This window comes from Piliocolobus tephrosceles, chromosome 3 (genome assembly GCF_002776525.5).
Source record: "Piliocolobus tephrosceles isolate RC106 chromosome 3, ASM277652v3, whole genome shotgun sequence".
Taxonomy (NCBI): Eukaryota; Metazoa; Chordata; class Mammalia; order Primates; family Cercopithecidae; genus Piliocolobus; species Piliocolobus tephrosceles.
Genome location: NC_045436.1, coordinates 111,434,105 through 111,442,352, shown reverse-complemented (window position 1 = coordinate 111,442,352; position 8,248 = coordinate 111,434,105). Strand labels below are relative to the sequence as shown.

General features: G+C 38.3%; 1 pseudogene; it reads right to left on the bottom strand.

Annotated features, from left to right (window-relative positions):
• Positions 1–562: 562 nt before the first annotated feature.
• LOC111549363 lies at positions 563–2,211 on the bottom strand (annotated as a pseudogene).
• Between the last annotated feature and the right edge of the window lie 6,037 nt (positions 2,212–8,248).

The window sequence follows — 8,248 nt, the reverse complement described above, 5'->3', positions numbered from 1 at the left end:
CTATGAACAAATGAATGATATGTGCCTAAAAGTGATCATAGTTTATACTATCAGTGGCCACTGGATTTAGGACTAGTCCAAGATCTTGATCTAGATTTTGACCTAGACCTAGACTGTGACCTTGACTGGGATTTGGAGCAGTGTGGTTCTTTTTTCCTTGATTCATTTTTATGTCTTGAGCAAGACTTGTAATGTGTTTTGGAATCTGTTTTAGAGGTGCCTCTAGTTTTGACATGCAATGCAGGCCTAGAACATGATTTAGCCTTCATTTCTTTTTTTTTTTTTTTTTTTTTTTTTTTGAGACGAAGTCTCGCTCTGTCGCCCAGGCTGGGGTGCAGTGGCAGGATCTCAGCTCACTGCAAGCTCTGCCTCCCGGGTTCACGCCATTCTCCTGCCTCAGCCTCCCAAGTAGCTGGGACTACAGGCGCCCGCCACCTCGCCCGGCTAGTTTTTTTGTATTTTTAGTAGAGACGGGGTTTCACCGTGTTAGCCAGGATGGTCTCGATCTCCTGACCTCGTGATCCGCCTGTCTCGGCCTCCCAAAGTGCTGGGATTACTGGGATTACAGGCTTGAGCCACCGCGCCCGGCCTTAGCCTTCATTTCTTTCTTGGGCTGGGACTTGGACCTTGATCTTGAATTGGATTTAGATCTTGAAAAAGAGCGATTTCAGTGTTGAACTCTGTCATTGTTGGAATGGCTTCTGCTACACCATGGTCTTCCAGTCCATCCACCCTTTCTAGGACTATTAGATCTTCTATAGATGTAAACAAAAGTTCGACTTCTTGATCTTCTTTCATAACGTTGGCTTCTAGAATCATAGCGTGAAGAACTGGCCGGGCGCCGTGGCTCAAGCCTGTAATCCCAGCACTTTGGGAGGCCGAGACGGATGGATCACGAGGTCAGGAGATTGAGACCATCCTGGCTAACACAGTGAAACCCCGTCTCTACTAAAAAATACAAAAAACTAGCCGGGCGAGGTGGCAGGCGCCTGTAGTCCCTACTCACTCGGGAGGCTCAGCTACTCACTCGGGAGGCTGAGGCAGGAGAATGGCGGGAACCCGGGAGGCGGAGCTTGCAGTGAACTGAGATCCGGCCGCTGCACTCCAGCCTGGGCTACAGAGCCAGACTCCGTCTCAAGAAAAAAAAAAAAAAGAAGAAGAACTGTACACACTCCTACCTTCCTTTGCTTTCATCTGATTTGGGGTCTTCCAATCCCCCTGTGCAAACTATTTCCATTTGACATCCACAAATCCACTTTCTGTCCAAATTAGGTAAAGCATCTTCAGCATCACGAACATCCTCCAGTTGAACATAAGCAACTCCTCTTGGACAGTGAGTGTAGATATCAAGTGGAACATACACATCAACTATAGGATCATAACGACCAAATTCATGCCATAAATCTTTGAACCTGCTGTTATTGGCTCCATTCCTGATGAACAGAGGCACCTTGGGGGACGCAGGGAGCTGGATGTGACCGCTATGTGAGTCTCAGCACCAGGCACCAGGGGATAATAAGGGGCTCAGCAAACTGTCCAGCTCCCAGCGGCTGATCCTCAGACACGCACAGCCAGAGGGCTCTACTACAGCTAAATCAATTCTTTTATGTAAAAGAGTAGGAATTTACTGGTTTTGTTGTAAATAATAGTGATTCTCAAACTTATAGCTTGTATCCAAATCACTTGAAGGCTTGCAAAACACAAATTACAGCCCCCCCGACCCCAGTACTCTGGGATGGACCTTGAACATTTGCATTTCTAACCAGGTGATGGTGATGATGATGATGATGATGCTTGTCTAGGGACCACACTTTGAGAACCACTGGTATCTATTAATAGTTCTTTTAACCCTGGCTGGATGTAAAAATCTCTGGCTTTGGTGCCAGCTTTATTTTAAAAATTTCACAAGTCATTCTGATGCACCAAAGTGGAGAATCACTGGTGTGTGCAATTAGCAAAGTTATGAAAGATATAAAATTTGCAATATAAGTCAATATTTTAAAAAGATAATGCACTGAACTTAAGAGCCAGGACTAGTTTATAACTTTCTGGACTATCCCTATGTGTAAATAATTTAAATTCTGGGTTCTTACCCTATGGGCAAACAACTCAAGTTCTGTGATCTTCTGTAAAACAAGAACATCATAGGATGATCATGAATGTACTTGCAAACCAAAATTTTATGATATATACCTTTTTAGCAGCGGGCATTTCACAATAAGAAATGATGTAACATTAATTAGCATTACTAATATAAAAACAAATAAAGATATAAATTTGATGGTTTTATTTGTACTGTTTCGTTAACTAGATGCTTAAGATGGGGTGGGGGGACCTATTAAATAATGATTGTTGGTTTTAAAAAAATCTTGTTAATTTTTTTACAGCAAGTAGTCAATAACAGTGTCCAGCAGGTGGCGATAATAGCCTTTCATACAACTTGAAAATAGTTGTGTACTTACTGGTCAATAATTGTTTTCTCACTTGCCTGTACAAATAGAAAGCACAAAACACTTTATAGGCCACCTGGAGCTTTATTTCTGAGTAAGTTTTTTGTTTGTTTATTTTATTCTATTTTGAGAATATAACAGAGGTTGCTTTAGGTTTCTGTGATCATGCATATTTAGAGGTTTGTAAAAATTATTTTTTTAACTTTTATTATAGAATTTTTCAAATATGAAGAAAATACAATAATGAATACCCCCACCTAGCATCAGCAATGATCAATATTCTGCTATTGTTCCCATTTTACCTGTCTCTTCCATCTTCCCAGCCACCAGCTTGTCATCATCTCTTCTACAGCACTTACAAGCAAATCCCACATATCACATCACTGAGCCTATAGAGCTTTAAAAATTGTCAAGCTATAATTACTAGATTTTAGGCGCATTATTTCAGAACCCATTGTTTTTGTGTTTTACTCTAGCAGTTGAGTACCGTTAGTTTTTGTTTGTTTGTTTTGTTTGGATTATATTTTTCACATAATAATGAACCAAACACCTACTACTAGTGCTTTGAGAACTGGAAGTAGGTGGCAGCATAATTAGCCACAAAAGGTTGTATGTGAATATGAATATTTTTAAAATAAAAAACTGATATATTCAATTAAATTTTTGTTTTTTACTTTAAAAAATTTTTTTTTTTTTTTTTTTTTTGAGACAATGTCTCCCTGTCACCCAGGCTGGAGTGCAGTGGTGCAATCACAGCTCCCTGCAGCCTTGGCCTCCTGTGCTCAAGTGATCCTCTCACCTCAGCCTTCTGAGTAGCTGGGACCACAGGTACATGCCATGGTTCTCACCATGCCTGGCCAACTGTTTTATTTTTTGTACAGATGGGGTCTCACTATGTTGCCCATGCTGGTCTCGAATTCCTAGGCTCAAGCAAACTGCCCATATCAACCTCCCAAAGTGCTGGAATTACAGGCACACACTCTGGTGCTTGGTTGAATTTTTATTTTTGAATAAAAATATACAATTAGAAATTTATTCTTATCAACAATAGAAGGTATATATGTATATCTTTTTATCCAAGGTATCTAAAAGAACAAAAAGTTTTACTGTATGGTTTTTATCTAAAAAAATGGAAGCATATTAAATTTTGGCAAGTAGAGAAATGAACATAATTAAGAATTTAAAGAAAGAACTCAATGACCCATAATTCCTAAAACAACCACTTAACATTTTGTTATATTTCTTTTTACTCTTTCCTGTGTGGAGGTCTCCCTCTTCCCTGAAATTGCATGCTTATGTTGGACATAGAGTAGAAGGGAGACATCCTGGCTCTGGAGGTTTTCCACATCTCTGACTCTTCAGTCACTTTCCATTGATAAAAAGCCAACCAAAAAAAAAAAAAAAATTCAAAGTATTTGCTAAATGAATAAAAGGCCTAACACTTTCTATATCTCATTATGTGCTATCTAAAACTTTCTTTTTTCTTTTCTTCTTTTTTTTTTTTTTTTTTTTTTAGGATAGGGTTTTACTCTGTTGGCTAGGCTGGAATGTGGTAGTATGATCACAGTTCACTGCAGCCTCGAACTCCTGGGCTCTAGCAATCATTCCACCTCAGCCTCCTGAGTAGCTTGGACTACAGGAGCATGCCACCATGATTGGCCAATTAAATTTTTTTTTTTTTTTTTGGTAGAGGTAGGGTCTCACTATGTTGTCCAGGCTGGTCTAAAATTCCTGGCTTCAGGCAATCCTCCTGCCTTGGCCTCCCAAAGTACTGGGATTGCAGATGTGAGACACTGTACTTGGCCTGTAAAACTTTTTAATTTTGTTATTATACTTTAAGTTTTAGGGTACATGTGCACAACATGCAGATTTGTTACATATGTATACATGTGCCATGTTGGTGTGCTGTACCGATTAACTCGTCATTTACATTAGGTATATCTCCTAATGCTATCCCTCCCCCCTCCCCCGACCCTACGACAGGCCCCGGTGTGTGATGTTGCCCATCCTGTGTCCAAGTGTTCTCATTGTTCAATTTCTACCTATGAGTGAGAACATGTGGTGTTTGGTTTTCTGTCCTTGTGATAGTTTGCTCAGAATGATGGTTTCCAGCTTCATCCATGTCCCTGCAAAGGACATGAACTCATCCTTTTTATGGCTGCATAGTATTCCATGGTGTATATGTGCCACATTTTCTTAACCCAGTCTATCATTGATGGACATTTGGGTTGGTTCCAAGTCTTTGCCATTGTGAATAGTGCCGCACTAAACATACGAACATACGTGTGCGTGTGTCTTTATAGCAGCATGATTTATAATCCTTTGTGTATATACCCAGTAATGGGATCGCTGGGTCAAATGGTATTTCTAGTTACAGATCCTTGAGGAATTGTCACACTGTCTTCCACAACGGTTGAAGTAGTTTACAGTCCCACCAACAGTGTAAAAGTGTTCCAATTTCTCCACATCCTCTCCAGCACCTGTTGTTTCTGACTTTCTAATGATCACCATTCTAAATGGTGTGAGATGGTATCTCATTGTGGTTTTGATTTGCATTTCTCTGATGGCTTGGCCTATAAAACTTTATAATACTGCTTCCAAAGTTGATTATTGCTTTAATGAAAATTATTCAAAATTTTAAGTGAAAGACAACAACCTGGTATTTCCCAAAGGGCAATCAATACCTGTATTCAGAAAACTTTGAGGAGTTGTACCACTCATGGTACAAGGAATTAATTTAGCTTATAAGTAAATCACATTTTAAATTAATAATTAAATATATATTTAATGCATTGTAGGATAAGATAACTAACATAAAGACCATGATTTCATGAAATTGTTTCCTAAGATGACATTACAATAGGTATTTACATTTATTTTTAAAACCCATTAAAAATATTAAGTAAGTTTGTAAATTATATAAACTGCCAAACTATTTTCCAGAGCAGCTATGTCATTTATATTCCCTCCAGCAAAGCATGAGTGTTCCAGATTCTCCACATCCTTGTCGACACTTGGAACTGTCTGTTCTTTTAGCTATTTTAGTGGGTGTGTAGTAGTCATATATGTTTTAATTGAGAAAATGAGTTATTTTGATGAGAAAGCATATGGGGAAAAATGATAGTAGTTTTCAAACATGTGCCATTTAAAGGATAGAGTATATGTATACAATGAAGCTTCGGAAGTAGAGCTAGGCAGGACTAACAGACTTTATAAAGAAGCAAATTCTGGCAAAAAGTAAGGCAAAACTTAAATGCATGGACTCTCTTGCATAATAGTAGTGAATATATTTATATCCAGCTGTATCAGTGTTCGTCAACTACAGTCAACAGAAATTGACTGACTTGATGAAAGTCATGTATTTTAAGGATATAGAGTGGGTCACAGAATCAAAGGAAAAGCCACGCAACTGGCACTTGGAAAGGATAGGAAGCAGCAGGGCAGCGTAGGAGATCTATGTCACAGAAACCAATGAACAGCCTCCTCAGAGAGCTACTGTCAAGGTGAATTAGTTCTGTTTTCTGACCTTGTGTCACTCAAGATTTAAATTCTAAGGGGAGAGAATATGCTTGGCCTAGTTTAGTTTACATGCCCACTTCTTGGTCAGAAGAAGGCAGAATTGATAATCTCACCAAAGTGTATGTGGTAGGGTAGAAGAAATTCCCCAAAGAAATATCGAAGTGACTTTACCAAAAAAATGGGCTACTGGGTGCTGGGCAGGCAAAATAAACAGATGCCACTACACTAGGTCACTACTTTTGATGAGTATTTAGGAGGAATTAGTAGTAGTGATAGGAGGAGGCACCAAAACTCTTTTAAGACCCATTAATTACTTGAATTTTTATTAAATGTCTACTCCTACAGTTCTATGAAATCAATAACTACATTGTATTGAATTCAAAATACTGACTTCATTACCCTGAAAGTGTTTTTACATACATAGCAAATATTCTTTGAATGCAAGAAAATTACTAATTGTTTTTTTAGAGGGGAGAGAGGGCAATTTCATTTTATTAAATATAAATAGAAACACATATATAATTACACATGAACAGATTTCTATGGTAAAAATATTCAATTGGTTGCAGTACACTGAGCTCCACAGAGAGGGTGCTGGGGCAAGTGAGAGCCATATGGGCACTGGGCAACTCTGTGCCTTGTTGAAGAAAGATAACTAACATGGGCAAAGTAGATCCTGAGAAGCTAAGAGGCAAAATGTCATCATATGTGTTCTTTGTGCCAACTTGTCAGGAGGAGCACAAGGAGCACCCAGATGCCTCAGTCAGCTCCTCAGAGTTTTCTGAGAAGTGCTCAGAGAGGTGAAAGACTACTTCTGCTAAAGCAAAAGGAAAATTGGAAGACATGACAAAGGTGGGTAAAGCCCATTATGAAAGAGAAATGAAAACTTATACATCTCTCCTAAAGGGGAGACAAAAAAGAAGTTCAAGGATCCCAATACACCCAAGAGGACTTCTTCAGCCTTTTTCTTATTCTGTTCTGAGTATCACCCAAAAATCAAAGAAGAACATCCTGGGCCTAAACATTGGTGATGTTGCAAAGATGCTGGGAGAGATGTGGAATGGCACTGCTGCAGATGACTAGCAGCCCTATAAAAAGAATGCTGCGAAGTTCAAGGAAAAATGTGAAAAGGATACTGCTGCATACCGAACTAAAGGAAAGCCAGATGCAGCAAAAAGGGAGCTGTCAAGGCTGAAAAAAACAAGAAAAAGAAGAAAGAGGAGGACAAGAAGATGATGAAGGAGATGATGATGAATAAGTTAATGTTAGCACAGGTTTTTTTTTTTTTTCTTGTCTATAAAGCATTTAACCTCCCTGTACACAATTCACTCCTTTTAAAGAAAAAAATTGAAATGTAAGTTTGTGTAAGATTTGTTTTTAAACTGTACATTGTCTTTTTTTGTACAGTTAACACACTACTAAATGTATCTTTAGATAGCCCTGTTCTGGTGGTAATTTCAGTAGGAACTAACCTTGCTTGGTACAGTATGGGGGTAGAGCTTGATGAATTTTCCCAAAATAAACGTGTACCTAGCACACAGATCAAGAAAGAGGATAATTTCAGCACCCTAAAACACTAAAAACAGCAATTACTTTTGCATCAAGTTTATGCACACATATTTATATCTTGTTCACTTTTGGTGAGCATATATATACACAAGGGGGATGAACATATATATAAAAAAGATGAACATATATACATGAGGAAGATGAGTATATATATAGTTTGGCAAATACACATATATATATTCACCAAAAGAAGTACACAAGATATATACATAAACATTCCTGTTGTATATATACCTACGCATGAACTTGCGGGATGGTAACATGCTCCATTACAATGCTCAACACTTTTCCTAAGTAGTTGTACCAATATACATTCCCAAAAGTGTGGAAGATTTTCAGCTGCTCCATATTCTTGCCAATACTTGGTTCATTATTTTTTTCACTTTAATCATTTTGCTAAATGTGACATTGTCCAGTAATTTTCGAGGAATTTTAAAATCCTGTGAGAGGAGGAGACAGAAGTTAGAATATCACTGTACATTGATTAAAGTTGTAATATGGTGATCTAGAGTTTTATGAGAATCATAAAATAACTTCTTAAAAATAAAAAGACTTAGAGATGGAAGAAATCTGTTACTTTCTGACTCCCAACAAGTTACTGTCTTCCCGGGGGAGGGATTAATTCCGTTTGGATTATCCAATGTAATGAAGAATCCTGTCAGGTTAATTAGGATACCCAGCTGATTTTTACCCTACCTCCTGTTTATATT